The sequence below is a fragment of the Anser cygnoides genome, chromosome 13, assembly GCF_040182565.1.
Source record: "Anser cygnoides isolate HZ-2024a breed goose chromosome 13, Taihu_goose_T2T_genome, whole genome shotgun sequence".
NCBI classification, from domain to species: Eukaryota; Metazoa; Chordata; class Aves; order Anseriformes; family Anatidae; genus Anser; species Anser cygnoides.
The window spans coordinates 18,081,104-18,105,977 of NC_089885.1; the positions used below are offsets into that span (position 1 = coordinate 18,081,104).

Consider the following 24,874-nt stretch of genomic DNA (forward strand, 5'->3'; position numbering starts at 1 on the left):
ACACAAGGAATTCTCCTTAAATTTTTTTGTGGGTGGTGGTGTTTTTTGTCTGTTTACCATGGTTGTATATTCAATAGCAGAATAGTAACTAGGAATTGTATTAAATTAGTAATGAGTGCATTGTGTGAAAACGACATAGATGTTTTTGCAGTGAATGCCTGTCTATGATTAATGAGCTCAGGGAAGTAACTTAGGTTTTGTTCCTTCTATCATGTAGACGAAGCAGTCATTTACCAAGAGAGAACTTGCTTTTTCTGTGAGCAATGGGGAGAGACTTCCTTGGAAGTCTTCCTGTGGAAGCAATAATCTTCGTTGGACTCCACTCTATTTCCTTCTGAATACTCCTTTTCTTTGCTGCAAGGAAAGATGAGAAAGTGCTCAGAACTATACAAAAATTTTAAAGATTACCCTATATATTGTCCAGCGGGTTTAAAATCTTGTGTATTTTTTAATACCTGATGAAGTTGCTTTAAAACAGATAGACATTTTGGAATTCAACATACCCCAAATTCATTGCAGCTATACTGAAAAAGATGATTTGGGTTTTTATGAAAGGTGTTGAAAGTATGTGAGAGCTGGTTATTTGTGAATCATGGTATATGTTCTAGTAAGTAGAAATAACCTAGAACGCTTAGATTTTTATTAATGTATTCGGGGCTTAAGAATAACAATGCTTTCCTAAATTGGGAATGGGGAGGTGCTATCTTCATCATCATATTCAAACAACATCAGTCACATTAGTCTCAGATTTTCAAATTGTGTGGGTAAAATAGAAGCAGTTATGGATGAAAGGAAGGGGAAAAAATGGAAAAAAAAATTCTGAACTGAAGGGAAAGTTTTCTTGGAAGTAGTTCTTTATTTTGAATTGCATATTTTGTATGTAAGTACTTTTTGATTTTACTTCATTCTCAGGGATTCCATTTTCTGTGGTTGGAAAAAGAAAGCAACTATTTAAGGAAAAGAAGTGACTAGCTGTGAACGTACAATTACACTAAGTAAGCAGTCTTAGGTTGTGACCAAGCTGCAGGAATTACTCCACTGCCTCTCAAACAAAGCATTCCACTTCTCTGGAAGAAAATCCTTTTTCTCCAACACTTGTATCTGAAAGAATGTGTTGATGTCCTTCTGTAGCCTGAAAATTACTGTTCTGAAAGCCCTAGCAATTTACTGCAACAAATGTGTACCTCCATCACAGTAACTTGTATTTCTTGCTCTCTATTGTTCTGCTTTTTCCATTGGAATAATACACTGTTTTTTTGTTTAACCTTCTTGTCCTAGTCCCCAGCTTCAGGCTGGCTTTATCACAAAGGAAAGGCTTCATTGGACACTATTCAGTGTCAGGATTTCTATGACAAGATTGGAATCAAAAGTAAGACAAATTTTTCACATCTATATTTAACTTTCTTCAGTTATTTTGGCCTGTCCTATTTATAATTCCTAAGACCTATTACAGCTAGGAGTTGGACTTGATGATCCTTACGGGTCCCTTCCAACTTGGGATATTCTATGATCAGCTATTGGAACTGGAGTTTTAGAGTTCAAAGCAACACTTTTTCTCAGTGTTATCCTAAATTGCAACTTGGTTTTCTGAATCTAATGCTAATTCATTTGGGGAAGAAAGCTCTGTTTTCCCTTCTTTTTCTTTATACCTATGCTCTATTTTACTGGCTTTTTCATTTGGATTGTAAGTAGCAAATGCTTTTGACGGCTCCCAGTGGAGCGATGTACTAAAAAGTCTTAATTAATGCATATTTGTTGGAGCTGAGTGATTTGTGCTCAAAAAGGATGTTTTCTCTTTGAGTCTCTAGTCAGTATGCAGCTTTTAGCTGTCCCTCATCCCAGACCAGAGGAAGCTTTTTGTAGTTTTGCTAATACATTTATTGCAAGAAGGTATATCGTACAATTATATTTGGTCATTTGATCTGTAGAACACGACTAATTTTCTGGAAAGGTTAGGATGCAGGTAAGAGAGCTAGCCATTTTGCCTTATAGCTTCAGGGGGACCAAACTCTTCTCCCTCAGTTTTTATTGGGAAGTTAAAATTCACAAAAGTAGCAGGTGGTAAATAACTTTTAATAAAAAGCTGTTGCACACAACTTAATAATCTTTTTTCATATTGGAACACTTGATTTCATTGTCTCTCACTTCAAAGCAATCAAAATTGCTGTAATTGCCACTCAAAAGTTACATTTTGGGGACATTAAATTTGTCTTTAAAAATAAACAGATGATTCATATTCCAAGTGTGTCATGAGTTTCTGAAATGAAGTGTGGAACCCTAGTGATCGTTCAGAGAAATTATTTTTGACTGGCTTAAAAAGCTTCTTTGAAAGTGAAATAATTGATCATAATTTATACAATATGCTGACTAGAATAACTTATTTCTAGGCTTATACAGATGTAAAGTAATTTTGGAATTGTCTGGGTAAATGTAGGTTTGTCTTTTATCTGTTAAATCAAAGATCCAAATGCAAAATTTGATGCAAAAGGACATCCTGTGGATTTGTGACATTTCCTAAAGGGACTGTAGATACTAAACCAATGACTGGATTAGTACAGTGAGACCCACTTTAAATGTATTTTCATGTGTGACAGATAAAATCTTCCCTTGGTATTTTTAATGCTATTTAATAGAAAACCACACTTCTGTTCAGTCCACTTGTTTTTAATTTCTGAAATAGTAAAACACATTTTCTAGCCTTAATATATTATGAACTGTGTTTTAGAAATTGTCATGATATTATTGAAACAAACAACCTCCCCCCCCACGCCAGTGTGTTGATCTTACCACAGAAATGGTTATTATTTTTTTCCGGTTTTCACAGACCCTGCTTTACGATGTTTTCTGCAATGTATTAAAACAAGATCCATAGTCAAATTTTTACCAGATTCAGAAAAGAACAGAAGTGCAGTGTCCACAGAGATTTTAAATGTTCTTCCCAAATTCAGATAATTGAATTCCTTAAATGAAAATTTATCAGGCAGTGAAATGGTGCAAGGTAGAGCACTGCCAAGTTTCAGTTACAATGATTAAAACTATTGGAACACTGTAGTGTTCTAAATATTAAAAAATAAAGTTGTTACCAGCTCTGTTTCAAAGGAGCAAAGATGATGTACAGTCTCTGCCCTCAGCACAGCTGAATTGCATGTGTGCTGGGTGCTTGATGCTGGATTCTCCTGTGCTAAGAAAGACAATAGCAAACATACAGGTTGCTTCAGTGGGAGTAGGATCAGCCCTTTACTGAGGTCACCTGTCTGAAATAAATACTTTCCTTGCTGTTGCTATACAATAAATAAAACTGGGGGCAGTGCAGGTAGAATTGCTTTCATTTGAAGCTGTCTGGCATATATGTGTGTGTATTTATTTATCTATATTGGCAGACATACAATCCTGTCATCTCTCAAAGGATTTTATATAGAAACGCTAATATTTATTGCTGATACAAGCTATCTGTAAACAAATTCTCATAGCAGTTATAATTTATCTGAGTGCTCATGAGAATCTACTTTTTTTTTCCTGCTAGACAAATCATCTTGTGGGGGATAGCGTATACAACACATGGAATAATACCTATGAAATAGGTAAAAATCCATTAAAAATACAGGTGGCTATTGCAATGACTTAATGACTTGAAGATATGGTAGAAAAATATATTTGCATATTCTGCAAGTGAATGAGGAGTAAACTTTCAAAATGTCACAAAGCAGACTGTTATCAATATGTATCAACATCCTCAAGCTACTCATTGGCAATAAATGTCAGTAGAAATTTTTATGTCTTTTACAGCTTATCTGCAATTTGTAATAAGCTTTGTGCATGGCCCATTATTTTATGAGTGAGAACAACTGTCAAATGAATGTGTTTGTAATGTCAGGAGTTTCATTACAACGTGACCGCAGGCTGAAGGCTAGGTGCTAAACTGCTGCTAGGTTTATATCTTTTGACCATTCTTTTACAAAAAGGGCTATGTAACTTGCTGCTTTCATTACTTATTCTTTACCTTTTTTAATTAATAATTTAACTTAACATTTCTTATAGCCTCATTATCACTCCACTATTTCATTAACTAATCATTATAGCATTGCAGTTTATAGCTTTACAGACAAGGAGACTAGAAGTATTAACCAGTAACTCTGACTTACATAGGAAGAGCTCTGATTTGCAAGCAGAGCCTGCAGCAGTGTGGATTTTATGTCATTAGAAATCTTTTCATCTTTCTTTTTTTTTATTTAAAACAGAAGAAAAGATTTTAATTCTTTCTCAGAATGATTCATATCCTGTGGATTTTTCCTATTAGGCAATGAAGCTATGATATTAAGATTGAGTATATAAATAATTCTCATAATTCACACAGAAGAAAGAGAAATAATTACTTCTGAACATTTCATTATGAATGGAATTCTGTCAAAAACTTAAAAAAGGGGGGCATTAATACAAATTAAGGTCTTAGGAACTCATATTTTAAATACTTAATCCTGTATTTTATTTAACTTTTGCCAGACCAATGAGAATTTTTTTAATCATCAAAATGAATTGCTGTGCTGGAAAAATATTAACTATAAAATGTAAAATTCCTGTGATGAACAAATAGTTTTTTATTATTTCTGTCATTGCAGAGTAACTGAACTTGTATGATTTACAAGCTCTGTAGAGTTGACCGTAAACTTTGAGTCTTTAAATTTCAGGCATATTTGCTTAGCAGAAGAATGCAGCTCGTTTAAAGTGATTCTGCAAAGTAGTCTAAAATTGCTTGTCTTTCTATTGCAGCCAAAATATGTTGAATGTTGAAATAAATCTGTATGCCTTTATGCTTGAAAAACTCTTGATCTAATGACTTTGGCTGGGAAAATGTTAGTATACATTTTTGGTGGTGCTGAGACTAGCTTGAATGGAAATCAAGAAAAGTGGATTGTCCTCTCCTACCACAGGTTCCAGTCCATATTGACAAGGACAAGTTAAGGCAGTATGAACACAGCTGAGGAATCTTGGATGTGTACTTATGCTTCTGGGAAATATTTCATTGAAAGTCGAGATGAACCTTATGCATGTTAATTTTCAGGCTAAAGCTTATAGTTACTAAGCTAAATGTTTCTGATTGGTGTAGCCTGAAAAATAAAATCCCTCCTGTCTTTTCTGCTCTTCAAAAAAAATGTCTGCAGTCAGATGGAAGCTTGTTTTTGTACACAATTTTACAGGTCTAAATGGAAATGAGAAATATTTCTGCTATTTACTACTTACAGGAATATTTTTCTCATAAGGCACATCAAACAATCCCAACGTGTTCTGGTACGGAACCAGTTTACAGACTGTACAGCTAGGACTACTGAAGTGTATGTGAGATTCCTACAGAAGTTTGTGCAACAGCTTTCTTAAAAAAAAAAAAAAAAGGCACAGGAAATATCAAGAAATATCTCCTTATTTTATTATTTCTCAGCCTACTAGAGTAAAAGGAGTTTTGGCCTTGACGTCAATGACATCCAGACAAAAGAAATGCTGTTTTAGATCTTTGAATTATTGGAGCAGCAAGATGGGTATAGATTTTTCATTATGATACAGTACCAGTGTTACATTATTATACTGTAAAACTACTCATTAAAGTGTGTTTAGTTCTTGAAAGGGTCAGCAACATTCTCCCATAATGAAGTAGAAGGGTAAATCCTTAGAGATGAAGAACTTTTTCAGTTCTCCCTGCATTTAACTGTTGTTTTGTGTGCTGGCCATCTGTGATTACGGCTGTAGATGTGCACGTGAAGTAGTATTCATTGCAATTAGCTGCAGAAGGACACATGAAGCAGAGCAAGTTTTAAGCCCTCATCCATACACAGCCTTGCCCAGCACTGCTTTCCAGTGTGAACAACATAGTCCTATTTTCCTCAAACTTCAATCTTCCAGAGCGTGTCACCAGTTTCTGAACACGTGAGCATCTAACTTCTTGTTTACAAACAGCGTATCCTTAGTTTAGAATCTGATACTGACTTATTACAGTTATTTACTTATTTAAAAATTTGAAATTAAAATAATTTTAATTTCCCCAAAATAATTTTGATTTCCTTTCTGGAAATGTTTGCTGCTTTTACAGCTATATATAATGTACGAGCATAGTCTTAAAAGCAGTAAGTGTAGTTTGCAGAGGTGTGTAGTGAAATCCGGTCTTGAGGATATCTGTGTTTCTTGCTGCCCTTTTTGATTTGGTGAGGACAGATTGCATGGTTGTGCTTCCATATTTTATAAATTAGTTGCATGGCTTTCCTGCTGCCTGTGTGTTGTCTGCCTTCAGGAGATGTGCTTACTCTTGAAAGCAAAGGAAGCGTTAGGTAGTTTTTGAAGTTGCATGGGATCAAAGGGTTCAAAGCAGCTAGCCATAAGATTTTGTGGGTGTTGCCTAGGGGAAAGCACTCATAGAAGATGTGCTGTACTTTTAAAAGATGAGGAAGAATTCTTGATAGATCTTGGCAAGGTTTTTTTCCTGCCCAGTCTCTATCAAACAGAAGGAGTTAGAGATGACTCTCTAGTTTTACCTGAGTTTTCCAAAAAACATTGTTTAGCTTCTGAACATCTTGTGATAGTTTTTGTCTGGGACTGTTGGTATGTTGGTCCGTCCTAAATATTGACTTTTAGAGCAGCTGTGATTCCGACTATGGCAATACAGCTTCTTTATCCTTTCTTCCCTGTTTTGGAGTATTCGCATTCCTAACATCTTGTTATGTAGTAACTTCTGCTAAAATCTGTGTATTGTTTGCTAAACAGAATTTGTGATGTCGCAACTATTTACAAAAGGGCAACAAGTGCATACTTGCAGTGGGATCATTTTAACAAATACAACTCTACTATCCCTTCCTTTTGTATTGATCCATTGTGTATTCCACAACAGGACTGCATATGACTCTTCAAGCATCAGAGAACGTTGCTTTACTAATATATAAAATCTTGGCATTCCGAAGTTTATAGTGTTGTGTACAGTCTTGCTTGCTACTTCTCAGGAAAATATGATGAAATTAGAGAAAGTTATGGATGAAAGCAACTAAAATGATTAAGGAAATGCAGCAGTTGCCTTCCAAGAAGAGACTAAAAACTCTTTGATTTGTAGAAGGTGAACGTGGAACTGAATGATACAACTGGGGAGCAGTCACTGAAGTTAGTAAGGTTGCTTTAGAATAAACAAAAGGCAATACTTTTCAGAGTCAGTGAAAAGCTCAGTTCTAAGCCTGCAAATCTTGCTATTTCAATAATTAAGCTGGTAATTATTTAGCAATTTTAGGTATTTTGAACAAATTGCAGAGAATCAGTCTCTGTCCCAGGCAATGTAAAATAATGAGACTTTTGTTCTGTTATTGCATGTAAAGTTGATGTGTTTGGTTTCTTTTTCTTGAAAAGTAAATGGCATTGGTAGACTTTCAGAATTGTCACTTAACTTCTGCAAAGCTATCTTTAAATCCAAACTACAAGAGTGGGATAAATAGTTGAATATACGTAGTGCTCTGCTAAGAATACTTAGTTTCAAAAGAAATCCCAAACCACCTAACTGCAAACAAAATGAAAATGATGCTGCTTAGATTTTTGAAGATTTAAAGAAAACAAAAGTCAGAAAGGAAGTATTTACTGGGATCTTATGATTTCAGCCTGGAGGGAGTCCTTGAGATATCTAGATTTCAAGAAACTTTTCAGATTAGACCATTAGATTGTTGGAAACTGACAAGTCTCTGAGGAGCTTACAAATAAATAGTGAATCTCAATAAAAATTAATATATGGAAATCCATGTTGTGTTGATGACCCATTCAGCTTCAAACTGTGACAGTGGATACGCACTGACAAGACCGTTTTGAAAATATCCCTGTGAAGAGGAAGGTATTTGAACAAATATTTTCACATCTCGGAAGGAACTATATCCCTCCTGTAAGGCTGGCTCTTACAAAATAAAAAGTGCTGAATACAGCCCTAAAATAAGGGGAATCTCTCCACCTCAAAACACCTCTGTCCTCTCCCAGGTATGACACTTGGAGTGATTCAATATAAGTACTTTTTTCTCTTCAGAATGCCACTCTGAATTCTAATTCACAGGAATTACAATGTTGATATACCTCAATAAAAAGAAAACAATTCAATGTTAAATCTTGAGAAATGTGCAATTAATAACTTAAATTTTTGATAAACTTCATTGGAAAAACCTTTTGTAATCAACTGCTCCTCTGCTACTTTCTTATGATTATAGACAGATAGAATAAACCAGGGAAACATGTTAAAGTTGATAGTAAAGCAAAAAAAAAAAATGCTTTGAGGCAGAGTTGATATCAATGTATTTTAGCTGCTAGTACCTTAAGTTATATATAGAAGAATAGATCCAGATATATTTTGTTAGTTATAACATTTAAGAGCTTAACTGCTATGTTTATAGCTGCATGCAGAAACATAGCATACTGTCATTTATTTTTTTAAGCGAAGCAATTTTAAAAGAAAATAATTTTTTAAATATCTCATGAGAATATACAATATTTAGTTTGCTTTTACAGTTTGGAATCTGGCAGCTGAAGTCTTAAAAGACTTATTAGATCTTACACAAAACTATAATCTGTCTAAGGTGGTTTTTTTTTCAGCCTATGGCTAAGTATAACCCTGCAAGCTTGGACATAATCAAATTCAACCCAAGAACTCTACAAGTTCAAAGAGCTTAAATATATACAGCATAGCTTTATATTTGAACTCCCTTCTGGCTTTTACAGTTACAGAAGCAGCTCTTCATGGTTAATCAGATAATGTCATACTATACGGTGCTGTGCAAAACAAAGAAGAAATGGCTTTTAATACTTGTTTATGCTTCAGATGTACATGTTGGGGTATTCTCAGTCTAAATGTATCTTTTTGTCCCTCAGCTGCTACCAAACTCTAGCTGAACTGGAAAATATTCAACGCTGAGATTGAAACTCTGCCTTTTCTCTGTCATTTACCGGTTAAGTCATTACAATCATCTGTGACAAAGTTTGATTGCTTGCCAAGAACTCCTGTACTTGCATGTTTATAGGATAGTTTGTATCATAAATGTCAAAGAAAGTATACATAAAATAAAGATAAAACAAAAGTAAGACCAAGGATGTACTCCATCGCTCGGTGCAGGTGAAGCACTTGGAAAACAGTTCAAGAAGGTTGTTGAAAAACTGGAAAGGATGCCCTGGAGGGCTGTAAAGATGTTACTCCTGGTCTCGTGAGACAGGTTGACTCCTCTGTCTGGCAGAGAAAAGGCCAAGAGTGGCAGCCTGCGACTATGGGGAGGATGGTTATGAAGCCAGTGGAACCAAGTTCTAGTAATATATATTAGTAGGGTTATTTATGTTTAGGGAGATAATTTTTTCTTGATTTGAATGGTTCAAAATGCAATTTGGGATAAAAATGGTTTGCTTGCTTTTTCCCATTCAAATCTCTCCATTTTGCTAGAAAACACAAAGCTGAATAGAAACCCACAAAACCAAACAAACCACTGAAAAGGGTGGCGGTATGCCAACATGGCACACAAGGGAGAAACAAACTTAGTCATCAGTAAGATTTAGGACTAATTCTACCGAAGAACAGAATGTTGAAGATGTTCCAAATAAAATCTTGGAACAGACCATGGTATTTTCTTTTTTAATATGCGTATTAAAATAAAATAAACATATTTTTGTGCTACAAAGATTTACTTCAGCGCTCATTTAAACAATAACTGAATAAGGTTAGCAAGCATTACTCCTTTCCCCTAAGAAAGAAGGGTATAATTGGAAAGTTATTAAAATAAGTGTCAGTGTATGACAATGAAAGAAAACCATCTGTAGCACACACAAATCAGTAGATTTTCTCTGAAGCCAACACGGTGGTAAATCAATCTAAAAATGTGGTTCTGCCATAGGTCACAAGTGATTTCTCTACTTAGCATCCCTTGCAGAATGTTACCAGATAGCCAGAACATGGCTGAAAAGTGCCTGAAACCCTAGCCAGTCTCAGGTATATAAAAGTGATCTGTGTGGTTCTGCATGTTATGAAAATATCTTATTTTGCAGCGGTTCTTAGCAGCTGTCTGTTTTTGCAGAAAGTAGGAGAACTGTTCAACAAGCCAATTGCAAACAAATCTTGTTATTTAAGTTTAGAGGGGTTGTGTGGAAATGCTATTTTGAAATTGAAATTTATTTTTGAATTTTAGAGATTCATATGTTGATTTTGAAAAAATGTGTGTATTTATACACACACAACCTTAAAACTTATTGAAATGTGCTTAAAGTTTGGATCTTTTGAGTCCTTTGTTTATGGAGAACAGAAGGAACTATGCACAAGGAAATTAAAGAACTGCATTTTTACCTTATCAGAAGGTAGACATGAGTATTGTCAAATAGTAACTCTGAAAATAGTACCGGATATGTTTAGGACTTTGCTTTCCTTCCAACTCAGCATCTGCCAAGTAATGAAGCATAAGACTGAGCCCCATTATCAGTGTTGTCTTAAATAAATAGTAGAAGAGAACTTTAAGTGTCCTTTTATGTTTCTTGTCTCGAGTTTTAAACAGAAAAGAATAAATCTTGAGCTACTCCTCAGAAACTTACACAGCGTGCATCTTTCATTGGTACTTAATTTGTGTTTTCATGTGGAAAGCTTAAACATGAAAGACAGTACCTTTTGTGTCTCCTATATCTCTCTCACTGCCTCCAGTCGCTGGTGACAGTGGAGAAAGAAGGCTTTGACTTGCATGCTGCTGCTCAATCTGTTCCACCACTGTGGCAACCTAATTGCTTAAGCCTGCACTAGACCCTGTGGTCTTAGTGCAGAATTAGGTATGTTAGAGAAAGGAGAGATGTCACCTTATATATAAAAGAAGGAAGAGTTTATGTTTGTTACTTCAGGCAATAGACAAAAAAAAAAAAAAAAATCCACCACTGAGGGAGGGTGGAAGGCAAAGCAGCCACCCTGCCCACAACCCCCAGCTACTGAGTGCTTTTCCAGTAGGAAGCTGTAGGATGTGCACCTGTCACTATGCTACAAACATTGTTTGTTTCCAAAATTACCAAGAAAAGCAGATAGGAGGATCAGAAAATATTTCTTCCACTTTTAGTGAGAAGAGAGTTGAGAGGGGAAAATCGCTAAAATCAATCTATCGGTGCAGGTGTTGAGCAAGGAGCTGGGAAGCAGAACAGCATGCACACAATAGATGCCTTTCACTCCAGAGTTACTGAATTACTTTGAAATTGTGGGAATTATAACTCCCACATTGGATGAAGTCTGTAGGTGCAAGGTGTTATCTCTGTAGTAAAGGTCTCTGAGCTACTTTTGGCAATAGGAAATTCTTTAGGTGTAGTTTTCCAGCAATTTAAATTATTTTCAATAATCTAGCACATTTACAATCACAATCATAGAATTTCAAATAAAAGGTTGAACTCAGTAGCTAGACTAGTCATGCAAAAGTAATCCATTATTTGCAGAACCACAAAAAAGAGTTCAAATCCACTTTTTAGATGACTTTAGATTGGGCTAATAGGATATTGCAATTGAATGATTGGTAAATTCATGCATCAAAGCTTTAATTGCTTTCTTGAATCACTTGTTTCTGGCTAAGTCTTCAAAAAGACTTGTATTCCTTTGTTTAAAGACACAGCTTTATTAAAAGATTTTAAGCATTTCCAGAGGGTGTTTTAATAACAATCTTTCTGCTGGAGTTACCTGCTCAGTGTAGTGTGCTTGCTCCTCTAAAATACTGTGTTTTCCCATTTGAAAAAAAAAAAAAAATCAGCCTCAGTGGGTTCAGATTTTTATTGCTTTTCTACATAAAGGCATTCAGGAAAAAAAAAAAAAACATAATGAACTGCATTAAAGCTTAGCTTAGTGATTCTCCCACTCAGGGAAGTACAGGGGCAGGCGAATGTAACTTGGGTAATTTAGAGGCAGAATGTGTTACCAAATCAAGGGACGTTCTCCAAGGGCTTTTTAAATATAATCGTGTATTTAACTCCTTAATTTTTCTTAATGTTCTTTGGATGCAGAAGTTTCTAAATTTCAATTTTATCATTTCATGTAAATATGCATTTTGGGGTATTTTACAACCTCTGCAGTAGATGTTTTGAGAAATCTCACCTTTGGGATTTTGCATATTACATCAGATCTCTTTGGTTTCTGCTTCTTTCATGCTGCTGTATAATGCAACACTAACAATTCCTTTTAAACCTAATCTTTGCAAAAACATCTAGTTAGATGACAAGAAAAATAATTTGACACAAAAGGTGAGATTTAAAAACAGAAAACTATTTTCTTTCATTTTCAATTTCCCAAATTAAACTCTTCTCGTCAACAGGAAGAGCTAGATATCTGTGGGGGAGAACAGGAGAAGTTGAAACAGACTAACAGTTTGAAGGAAAGCCTAAAATATAACACAATTAATTCACATAATTATTAATGTGTCTTCCCCCCCCTTCCCTCTAATGTAAATATGTTAGCCATAGCATTATCTCTGTCATATAGATGGAACAGTATCTGTAATACAGACTGTTGGTTGTAGGAAAAGTCCTCTTTAGTTTCAACCCTGGCTTTCTACTTTTCTCTTGCATTTAGGGAAGCAGCTAAAGTAAAGGAAGAATTAAGTTTGTCACTTACAGGAACTTTTCCTCAGCAGCTTGGAGAAATACTAGACTGACTCTTCACTTCCATTGAAAGACTTTATCCAACTGCATCTGCTGTCCAAATGAATGAAATTTAGAACATGCTGAGTTTGAAACATAAGCAGCAGATGGTAGCTGTCTTTTAAAAATATAGCTTGCTTATGAAGTTGTTTCCTAGAAGTGTTAGTAATGTATCATGGACAATCAGGAATATATGTTTTGTTCTACGACATGCTGAACCTTGTTTAAAACATTAATGGTCCATTGAAGCCACTTGCTTTTCTCAGTTGTAGTCAGAGAAACAGCCTACAATGCATGTCTCATAAACAGTGGTGTGAATTAGTATATAGGATACGCTCAGTCAGTCTTTGAGTGGATTATTCTAGGACACTGGAGGCATGAATTATCTTACTATTGGAACTAATATAGAGAAATCACTTGCGTATGATGTATTTGTAATCCATGAAAAATAGTTTAATAAATTAAAGACTTCATAAGTCTTCTTTAGTCTTTAATAATTAAAAGAATTTTTAATTTTCTTAGGAAGTAATGGGAATAGACAAAGCAGGCAATGGATGGAATAAATCAACATGATGAATTAATTAATGGTTCACAAGGGATCTTAAATTAGGTCACCTCTTAAAATGTGTCAGCTGGTTATTTGCTTAAAACTTATACTGGGAGTACCTAGGAGAACTTTTCAGACCTCAAACGCTCTGTGGAAGCCACACAGAAGCAGCTCAGGGGCAACATCTAGAAATAAGATTAATAAAAGGACAACGCTTGCTTAGATTTTGTTGCAGATAATTCACAATAAAGACATTTGTAATATAAAAGCTGCATATGCTATTACCTTGACTCTTATTTAGTCAGTGAAAAAGTTCTCTCAAATCCTTGGGTGTTCAGAGTGCACGTCCGTTGTGGGTTTCTTGCACTTCTAAGCCATTTCAGATCAAACAATATAACTGGGAAACATTGGAACTGGTATTTATGAAGCTTTTACCTCTTGTCAGCATGTGGCTCCCTTTGGAGTTAGTACATGGAACCAATTCTTATTAGCAGAAACAATGCAGAATCAAAGACTCCCTAATTATTAATTTAATAGGATTCCACTCTGTAGGAAAACCTGCCTTAACCTAGCTCTTTGTACTTGTTGCCTTCTAATTAGACTTCTGTTTCATTCTGTTTTCTTATTCAGTTCATCAGAAACCAAAATACATCAAAATGTATTTTGAATGCCATTTGCCTCAGACAAGCAGGATGATTAACTGCCTGAACGTGATCCTAGCAATGCAGCAGAAAGGCTCAAAATTCTCTGTTATGTAGCTTGGTTATCTGGGTCAAGAGAGTTGGTTTGGTTTTGCCTTGGGACTTAGTCGCCTTGAAGTGGAAGGTCATCTTTTTCTGTTGTCCTATTGTATTCTTGTCCTATTCTGTATGTTTCAGGAAATAATCTTTTATAGGTACATGCTTTTTTTTGTTGTTGTTGTTGTATTATAAAATGCCAGTGGCAGCATACAAATAAGAACATATCCCAGATTCTTCAGGATACCTGTCAAAATATCTTCATTGGCAGTTATATCGGTTTCTTTGGAATGAAAATAACTTTGTTCAGGAGCCCAGGGCTTGTAACATACACAAGACTTAGGTGTAACTTAAGACTTTACATGATGTGGCTTGTATGACTGGCAGCTGCAGCACAGGACCTAGTGTATTTCTGCGACTTGGGGTTGCAACTGTGAGAATCAGAGCTCTAACAGCAAGTTTGCCATCTTGCAAATGAGTGGAGAAGAGCATGAGGCTGTGGCACATTAATGTTTACTTTCAGAAAACCAAATAGCAATTTTTAGTAATTTATTCAAATTAATGACTAAAGTACTGGTGATATTTAAATTATCATTTGTTACCAGTTCCCCTGTATTGTTTTGAAAGTAAAGAATGCTGGTTCTTTGTTATGATTTCAATCTATATGTGGTATCATTCTCTAACCTAATTTGGGAAGGAGACCATATACTCGCTTCACAAGTGGAAGACAGTGTAGAACGACTTGATGCTAAAAATATTCTCTTAAACATGTTGTGTACATTATTACTATTTTGTAAGAAATTTTCCCTTTTCTGAAACTTGAGGTATTTCTTGAATAAAAGCATACAGTATTCTTGGTCACTTACCAGATGTTAGTTTTCTTCTGATCTCTTTCAGACATCTGGAAATAATGTCATTATGAGATGTGGCTAATTCTCTATACCCAATGTATGATTTGAAATTCTCCAGAGATGCATCTGCAACATCTGCACTCTACTAGAAGTGATTCACTGAAAGTCTTATAAAAATGGGCTAGATTTGCAGCCAATATGAATTTCTATAGCTTCACTGGAAGGAATGTTACAAGTCTTCTCTATACTGTCACATCTGTTAGAGTACAACACTTCTAAGATACTTGGCCATTCTTATTGCTGCAATATGGTGTAAAGAGATCTGCTGTGAATGAAGTTTCTTTTGATGCATTCTTTGTTGCAGCCAGCTGAGTAGGGAAAGATACTCAACAAAATTCACTAATTTCTGTTTTTTCCCTTCTTTTTGCACTTTTATTTTTTATTATTTTTTTTAGCAATGCTAGTCTAACCTATTGCCTAGTGCAGAGCTGTTATAACCCATCACTTATATCACCCTTATAACCCTGCCCCAAGGAGCCTTAGGGTCAAGACTGACTTTGTCTAGACACAAACAGGTCAGTTCCTCCCTTCCTTGTTAAAAGTGTTACTCTATCATAACTTCCATGTACCAATCTGAGTTGTTTTGTTTCTATGTTTATTTTTTTTCTTTGTTTATTTGTGGATGCAAATAAAACAAGAACTGTAGGCTTGGGGACAGAATAAAGTTCCTCCTTTCCATAAAGTTCCATCCTGGGATGATTCTTTGAGAGCTGTTAGGAGCTGCTATAGGCTGGAATTATAGCATGACCTGGGAGCTGCTACAATTACATAGGAGTATTCTGACTTTCTTCAGTTACCAGTTCTACGACATATAAAGTTTTAATGACTGTGAATTTAAGAATTGCTGTAAATCTGGGGGAGCTATGCCTCTACTCTTATTTAATTCCTAGAAACTTTTCTTAAGATGAGTTCAGCCACTGGTACGATGATGAGTCTGTTTTCAGTTAATTCTGTGAATTTAAATAGCATTTTTCTTGCCCCTCCCCCCCCCCTTTTTGGTAAATCAGTGGTGATAGAATCTGGTCCATTATTTTTGAGTATTAAAAAATCACTAAATATAATCATTATCCAACTTCTGTAGCTAATTTTACTCTTCATTAAAAGTAACATTAATGGGATAGTGCTCAAAATAGCTTTAGTGACTTATTTTATCTGAAATGTCTTTTTTCTTAGATTCTTATCAATGCTTTTCATCATAAAAATACCTCTACTTCAAAATAACATGGATTTGATCATAGCGAAGTGCATGAGAATGCCTCAACTAGATAGATTTGGAGTAAGAAATGGATAAGTATTTCTAACAGAACTGTAATGGTACATCATAAATCATATTTTAGGGGAAATGGGTCCTTCCTACTCTTTTTTATATATATATATATATGTATATACAAATAAAGTTGCATCTGATTGCATCAAAATTTAACCAATAACTTCAACCTGACAGAGGTATGATTTTTTGAGTGGTACTTTGGGGATCCAAGAATTGTACTCGATGATCTTTGTGGGTCCCTTCCAACTAGGATATTCTATGATTGGTAGTATCTAATGTTAAGAAAGCAAGTGAGAGTATTCAAACTTTGTAACTTGTTGGTCTGATGCCTTTTTTCTTACTGATTCTGTACATGAGGGGAGACAAAAGCCCTGATAAAACAAGGAAATCAAAAAATGGGACAAAGAACATTATTACCTTCATGTGGATGAGTTATAACTATTAGTACAATAATTAAGTATACTTGACTATATATATGGATTAGTTGAATATTGCATACTCTCTAAAGCTCACAAGAGTGAACTAGCAGTGAAGAGAGAAGAATGAATGTTTTTTTCCTTATATGCTGGTTGACATAAAATGCTACAGCTTCTTTTAGAAAGTACTAGAGGGAGGGCAGACACCAACATTTTCCAGGATAGTAAATAAGATCTATGAGATTTCCCATATCTGATCCAGAGTAAATTTGTGCTTCTCCCTTGTTTGGTGTTGAGATTGAACACCTGAAAAAATGTATAGTGATGTTTTCTCTTTTATTAGAATATTATGATTGCATGTTTGAAAATATCACTAGACATACCACTTGAAAATTATACATAAGTCCCTTTTACATGGTTATTTTTAACCCAGACAATGTCAGTAACCTTGCTTACAACATGACTTTAGACTTCATATTCAACGCAAGAATAAAACAGAAGTGGTTGGGATTGTGACTACAGACACAAGCCTCCCTGCTGAAACCCCAGTACTATTTGTGCACATACCGCCAGGTAGCAGGTACATCTACTTTCCTTCATACATTCAGGTCTCCTCAGTCTCTGCTTTAGCAAGTGTTCCTAGTAATGTGTTTAGCTAAGGTTCCTTTTGTGAGTGTTGTTAGCACAAGAGGATAGGAAAATGAAGAAAGATAAAATATGCTGGAGAAGTGACCATAAAGTGAAGATGAAGGCATGCTCTAGTGGTCACATATCAACTCTATTTTGTGCAGTTGGGCTGTGGTGCATAAAATTCGTATTGCCATATAAAGCCTAAGCAAATGCAAAGACAAAGCAGTTATGAATTCTATCCTGGAAGCTGGAACAAGAGAAAGCAAATGTCTAGGATGGGCAGAGCTCACTGGTTTCTGAAAACAATGGACAGAGCCCATTGCAGAACATACATGAAGTGTGAATGTCCCATTTTGATATGGGACCTTGCTTTCCATAGACAGAGCTATGACAGGCTCCTTACAAGCATGATATGGCACTGAAAATAGTTTTATAGATGCAGGGTATTTTTATTTCTAATCTTAGTGTCTACCTGGGGACATCTAAGACTACTGCTAGGATTCTTTTTAATGGTATACCCTTGTCATACTTAAAGAAGGCTGGAATTAGTTGGAATATTATCAGGGAGATAGTATACTTCATAGAAAACTATGCTACCTGTAAAATATTCTTTCACTTTCTAGAGAGGCACTATGTCAGAAACTGATATTCTAAAAGATGTTGTGTTTTTCAGCAGTACTGATGGCAAGTGTTTGTCTGCTTCATTGAATATACCATTTAAATATATTTAAATTTAAAAGTAGACATGAATTTATACACAAAATGGTCACATTCAATAATCTATAATCAGAACAAATCTGCCACTGATTACCAAGTGTGTGGAAAGTAATTCAAGGACAGAAAAAGCAGAAATTTCTGCTATTTGCAGATTGATTTATTTATTTATTACTTAATCATTTGGGATGGCTTTTCAAACAAACTGTTTACAAATGAGTTGGTGGATTAGTTTTCTGTTTTTGAAGCAAAATCACAAATGTCACCCTTTCCCTGCCTTCTCCAGAAGGTGGAGGGAGCACCATTTCAGAGAAGTATGTGGCATCTCTGTGAGCTTCAAGGGCATTGTTTGATATCTGACATCAAGCAGAAGTCTGACAAGGAGCTGGTAGAAAATTAAGTTTGACAGCTCAGAAGTGTAAACTGAGACAGAATGAGGGCTCACCGAGTATGTAATGGCAGTCGCTCATCATTTTTGCTTCTGAAGGTGACATCATCATTCATGATGGCATCCAAATCTGATCTATGAAGTGAATTATTAATGATTTTTAAGAGAAAAAGAAATCTAGGGGCTAAATGTTGAATATGTAACCTACTGATGAAGCAGGAATCTCAAACAAAACAGATATTCTTCCTTTGTGTTGACGGTGTTACTCTTGATGAATGGAGATAGCAGAGGTTCAAGAGGTCTACAGGGCAGTACTCAGTTTGTGTGCGCATATTACTCTAGCACAGATGTCTTTACCACAGAAAAACTTTTTGGGTTTTTCTTAGGCTTTATGAACTTGCAGACAAACTCTTGCAAATGCATGTCTCATTTTGAACAGCTAATCACACTACAGGCAACACACCTGCAAAATGGTTTTGAAAAAAGTGAAGAGTCATCAATTGCAGAAACAGAATAGTTCCTGATCATGTAAACTATTGTGGAGTTTCAGTTCAGTGCTGGCAAACTTTCTTTTTCTTTCTTTTCTTGGTTCCAGAGACAGTTTAAAAGGCCCTTGGATTCCTGCTTCCCTTCTGGAAGTTTTCACAGTTCATTCTTAATGTCATTTAGAACATACAGGGCTGGAATTTGGCCACTGAAATAATGATGTTAAAAATAGTCCTGCAAAAAACATTAACACAACCCTATAGGTGATTACTAATACGTATAAATATGTGATAAGAATGGCTGATGTACCTTTAATCTGTGCTTCAATTAGCTGCAAGGTGGTCAGACTGCTTAGTGTATCCCAGGGCACAGCAGCCAGACCTGAAGTTGAAGTGAGCTGGAGCAGAGGGTGGTCAGTTATAAGGGCAACTGAAAGTATTACTTCACCTTTGCAACTCCTCAGGGAAGAGCTAACACTTAATTCTTAAATTTTTGCTTAGTCATCCTTGAACAAGTAACTACTATTTATAAACTGGTTTTAAATGCTTTAATTAATCCATTTAAAACCCTGCCAGTTTGGAAGTTTTTGCATAACATGAGTAAATACTGGAAAATATGCAAAGCTGAGTAATGGTGAGATTAAGAAATAAATATAGGGGTAAATTCATAGCAAAAGTAAATTCATAGCAAAAGCAAATTCATATCAGAGGCTCTAGATGGAAGATAGTATAGTAGTTTACACTTGTAGTTTCACAGTTTTCAGTGGCTGAGCTGACTCTAAATGATCGCAGCCCCATCCTAACTTCATGCTCCAGTCAGTTGTGGAGCTGGTTCCAGAGCTGCACTGCAGCAGTTCCCACCACACTGAATAGAATAGTTCAGCTGGAAGGGACTTTCAAAGATCATCTAGTCCTCCTCCAATAAGAAGACAAAGTTTCATGCTCAGTTTCTGTCATCCCCATAAATAAAAGTCCTAATTCAGGCCACAGAATATGCTTTGGCTTTGGCTTGCTAAAATTAGAGACAGAAGTCAGATGAATACAAATTGAAATACTTGCAAGATGTAGGTGAATTCTTATAGTTACGTGAAACTAGCTGTGGCTGGCATCTTTTCTGATGTGTGAATGTGCACAGCAGGTATGCATTCTGCAAAACTGATTTTTAGCCTGTGTCTGTATCCTTCTAAATATATGCTTCTGGTTTTCAGAATGCCATTTCTACTCTGCTTTATTCTTTCTATTTCAGAATTTAGTTTGTATGTAACTTTTGTAACTTCCTGATAAAGTTGGATGTGGTTAGTAACTCTTAGAAGCAGGTACTCTCACCTTTTTTTTTTTTTTCTCCTTTTAAATTAACATCAGTGATGTTATTGGCGGGAGTCTGTGTCCTGTGGTGAAAGATTTAAAACTTCAGACTCCAAATCTGCACCCTCTTTAGAACAAACAAAACTAGTAGAGGACTAAATGGATGTGTCCTTTTGGAGCCTGGCTGTATTCATGAGTTGTTTTTTCCTTATCTGTCAAAACTTTATTTTTTCTGTCTGGCATTTCTATAAGTTTAAAAGGACATATTACTGACAAGTTAGAATGAGTTTGTTTCAGAATTTGTACTTGCATCATGCTTGAGAAACCATACCTCTCCAACCATACTCTAATCTTCAGTCCTGTCACTAGAAATGAAGAAGTTGAAGAAATATTTTTTTTCATAAACAGTTTCATATATTAGCTTGTCAACACTATGTAAAAACTTTCAGAAAAGGTTCTTGTTCCTTTAAGTATATTGCATAATCCTAAAAATGTGTGTTGCTGTTTTGACGCTATCCATGTTTCATGGGAGCATCTGGAGGATAAATACTTTGATCTCTCAGTTTTTTAATCCTTGAGAGGTTCTGTGTTTGCCTTTCTGGTATTCCAAACGTTATGCACAAAGTGGATTACAGGGCATTACAAAAAGTGGCTGGGGAGTTTCACAGTAGGCAGTTGGATGAGGCTTACTCATTTGAAAATCTGTTGTTGGAAAAGGCAAAAATATTCCTTGCTCTTGTGACATAAATCCCCCTATTCTTTCTGTGCATCTAAGATCAGTTATATATTTTTATTGATTTTTTTTCTGTTAGAATTCTGAGTCTTACAAAAGCTCAAACACAAAATTGTTTGGACAATTGAAAGTAAACAAGCTACTGGAATAATTACCTAAATCATAAAAACAAAATCTAACACTTGATAAATACATCTGAAAATCAGACCGAAATTATACACCATGTACAAGCTCTAACAGTAGAAAAAATAAGTTATTTGAGTACTTAACCTGTTCCCCTAATTATTCTACTCTGGATTACAATACACACGCAGTAGCTAAACCATCACCACTTTAAGCGTATTTTTCTAACACGGCATAATGCTGAGCCAAATGATTAATGTACAAAGAGAGGTTGCTTCATTTTACACTGCCAGCTCTTACGAGACAAATGAACTCTGCTTTAAATGTGCTTTGTTTCCAGTTCTATTTGTTAATGAATAATAATGAGCAGTTTTATGGAAATGAGCAGGAAATGCATACATAATAATTACATGTGAAGGTGGTGAGGTGGATATTTCTGAACAAGAATGGATCTAGAAAATGTATGTGGGAAAATGTTATGAAATACATGTTATTTTCTCTTAGCCCATTCCTGGAAAGACTGCTTTATACAGATGTTTTTGTTTTGCTGATGTATTCTAAGCATCTGGTTTGTAGTTATTGACCAGATTGCTGGCACCAAGAAGTTTGCTTGGCATCACTGCAATTGGAGGAACTAAATGGATTAAATGACCATTTGAGAATTTCCTGATTATGGCAGGATCTGGCACACAACTTTTTCCCCCTTTGTTCAGAACACTCCCTGATTGCGCTACCTTGGACTGATCTTTACCCTGAATTTACTTTAATATCTACAGGATTTCAACTGTGTGCCACTGACATCTTAGTGCCACATAATACTGTACTGTAACTGTTTATTGCAAACCTTTTTGTGCTACATAATGGAAAATAAAACAGAATTTTTCCAGGCAAAATCCTTTTTGCATGAATTTGGTTTCATCTGTTTAAGACATGCCTCCCTAAAAATGAACTGCTTACAGGAATTAGATTTATTAGATTAGATATTAGATTTTTTAGCCTAGTGATCTGATGAATCCTAATCAGAAAGTTGATAGGTAGAATAGTAATAAACCTATAATCACTACAGTCACCTGTAATTCCATTTACTCAAAACTATAACTCATTTCTCTTAAATCTGTCAATGAGGGAACTAGGATAATAGATATGGCATTTTATGTAGTCTGCTCACAAGAGATGAACTTATTCCTTCCTCATTATAAGAAAGCTCACTTACAGCCCAAAAATATGAATAGATTTGTGCTTTAACATGTTGCTGTGAATAGTCCCATAATCAGTGTAACTTTGGCATGGATGAAAGGGAATAATAGTAAAGGGGGATGAAAGCAGAGGAGGGGATCTATCCTCTCTACAAGCAGGTATAACATTTGTGAATCTTCTCTTTAATGTGCTACACACAAAGTAAAGAAAAATATGTACTTCTTTTCGCTCTGGATAGACTGCAGATTTTTTTATTTATTTTGTAATTAGTCGTAACTGATGGTTTTGAGTTTTGCCCTGCTTGCCATTTATTTATAATGTGTAGTGTATATCCTGCATATGAATACTATGGGGTATTCCTGATTTCAGAAGACATCCTACCTTTAATTTCATCCTAAGCTCAAGTTTAATATCATAGCTCTCAGGAGAATGCTTCAAATGGTGAGGGGCTTAGAACAGCACTAGAGTTTCTTTATTTCTGTACTTCGAATTTATATCTGAATATTCCTGGGAAATAGTTAAAAACAACGGGGATCATCAGCCATGCAGTGTTAACAGTGACCATGTGCCTCCTTCATCCAGCAATCTATGCCTAAGCTGTGTGGCCAGGAAAATTCTGAATTCAGAATAAAAAACTTCTTGTATATGCCTGAGCCTTGAACTGTCCTTTGGAAACAATTACAACTGATTTTAATTGTTAACTGATTTTTTTTTTTCTGTTTAGCAGTTGAGAGAAAAACATTTAAAAGAAAGTATTTTGAATCATTAGAAAAGACTATTTATGTGATCTCATTTTTTTTTTTTATATTTACTAGCAAACAAAAATGTAACTAGAAACCTCTCTCTAGTTAATGTTAGATCTTCATAGACACTGCTGACTTCTTACTCTTTGTAACCTCTCACATATAAACAAATGAAGGAATAAAAGTGGAGACAGGAGATAATTATAGGAACTGAATTCCTTTATCCTTAACCTGGCAGGTTCAAGACAAGTGCTTAAGCTCATTTGATCAAAAACTTGGCAGGATCATAAATCATAAGTGCTATATTCATTTGAACAGATCTCTTCAGGTTTAAAAAAGAGAGAGAGAGAGAGAGGAGAGAGAGAGAGGGAGAGAGAGGGAGAACTTCCAAAGCCTTTATACCTTTGAGATGTTTGTTTCATGAGTGCTTCCTGGTGCTCATGCATGCTTCCTCCTTTGTGAACACAGCCACTGGAAAGGAGATCACACCATGAGGAGAGAAGGGTGGCCTGTGGAGCCCCTTTCCACCCTGAATGCTGCAGCTCAGCAGGCTGGCACTAGAGTCAAGGCTGTTTGCCCTGCGACTTGTTTGTTCTGGTACTTTGTTTCTCCGGAGTTCTTACCCAGGTCCTTCTTATAAATGCAGTGACTGCAGTGATTGTCATTCTGAAAATTGCGTTATGATAGTGATGCATTTGTGATTCAGCTACCTCAAATTGCTATGGAGGTCTTTGTACCAGGTCAGTCTCATAATCTGCTTCTACAAAACATACTTTTCCAAAAGATTTTTATCAGTACGTTATTTTAGCTCCTGCTTAGGATTTTTGTGAGATGTCAGATAACCTACAAATGCACTTCCATCTGATTTGGATTTTCTTTTCATGGTGTGGAGAGCAGAGAAACTCATGTCTGTGTTTAACAATGTTTACTTTTTTTTTTTTTTTTGTGCAATACATATTTCATTTGTAGATTTTCTCATTTGGACATTGTATCAAAATATCCTTCCGTGATCACAGCTGACCATCTTTTGATTCAGCTTCTGCAGACAGCATGTGATAGTTCAGAACACAGCTGTGGGAAAATTCCCTTACATGAATATATTGAAAGTTTTTTGTAGTCATAACATGGCAGAGTAGCAGTACTAAAATATTTAGCACTGGATTAGCCGCATCTATTCTGTCCTATACCAATATCATATTTTCTGCAAAAGTGAAAAATAAGGCACTGTATTATATTTCTCTGGTCTTGCACGTTTCTGCAAAATAATCAAAATTAGTGACTCCAAAACAACCTTTTCGCAGTTGCAGGATGCATGTATTTCTTGTAAGACTGAACACATGTATTATAAACTAAATTCTTTTTTTTTCTTTTTTTTTTTTTTTTTTTTGTTTGTTTGGTTGTTTTCTTTTAGTAAAACAGTACCTCCTTTCCATTTATAAAGTTAGTAACAGTACTGGAACATGAATTTGATCAGGCTTTTAACCTTTACAGCTGTGCATATTTTCAACTGTCATTAGACTTTTGTATTTCATAATCATTCACTCTCCTGCCCATTATTTTTGGTGGATCTCAAATATTTTTAAAAATTGAAACTTGTCTTTACTATTTCTTTTCTTTTTTTAAAAAAAAAAAAGTCTTAAAAGCATGAACAGATGTCACAGAGCACCTAACAGTGCATCAAGCTGTGAATGTACAGCATTTTAACTGTCTGTGATGTTACTTCCTTGAATTCTGTAACAACTGAGGCTAAATCAGAATACTTTCCAATTGACTTATTAAAATTCTGGTTTTCTGAATAATTGACAGTCTATTTAACCTGACACTAGCTTTGTTTCAGCAGTAATGTATAGCTTATTGCTTCAACCAAAATAATTATTTCCCTGGGTTTCAAAGTGTGTACCAGAAGCTTTTCAAAGCTGATGTGCTTGCTGCCATTCACCCAGGGAGTTTGTTTTTCACTCCAAGCATGAAATTAGTCATTAGGGTTTCAGTGAAGAGGAAGCCTGGAGAGATCAAACAGTGGGTCAAGGAGATGTGTGCAGGGGGTT

At 35.4% G+C, this 24,874-nt stretch overlaps 1 long non-coding RNA gene across 4 annotated transcripts; it reads right to left on the reverse strand.

The window, feature by feature from the left end:
* Window positions 1-237: 237 nt before the first annotated feature.
* LOC106046555 (uncharacterized) lies at window positions 238-23,365 on the reverse strand. Of its 4 annotated transcripts, none has more exons than XR_007168548.2 (4): window positions 23,229-23,365; window positions 19,036-19,107; window positions 12,602-12,678; window positions 238-354 (listed from the first exon to the last, which is right to left on the reverse strand). It is a non-coding gene; the product is annotated as an uncharacterized lncRNA (long non-coding RNA). The 4 variants fall into 4 exon arrangements; XR_001213299.3 differs by having other exon boundaries at window positions 12,602-12,681; XR_010834847.1 differs by lacking the exon at window positions 238-354 and adding an exon at window positions 12,021-12,175.
* Between the last annotated feature and the right edge of the window lie 1,509 nt (window positions 23,366-24,874).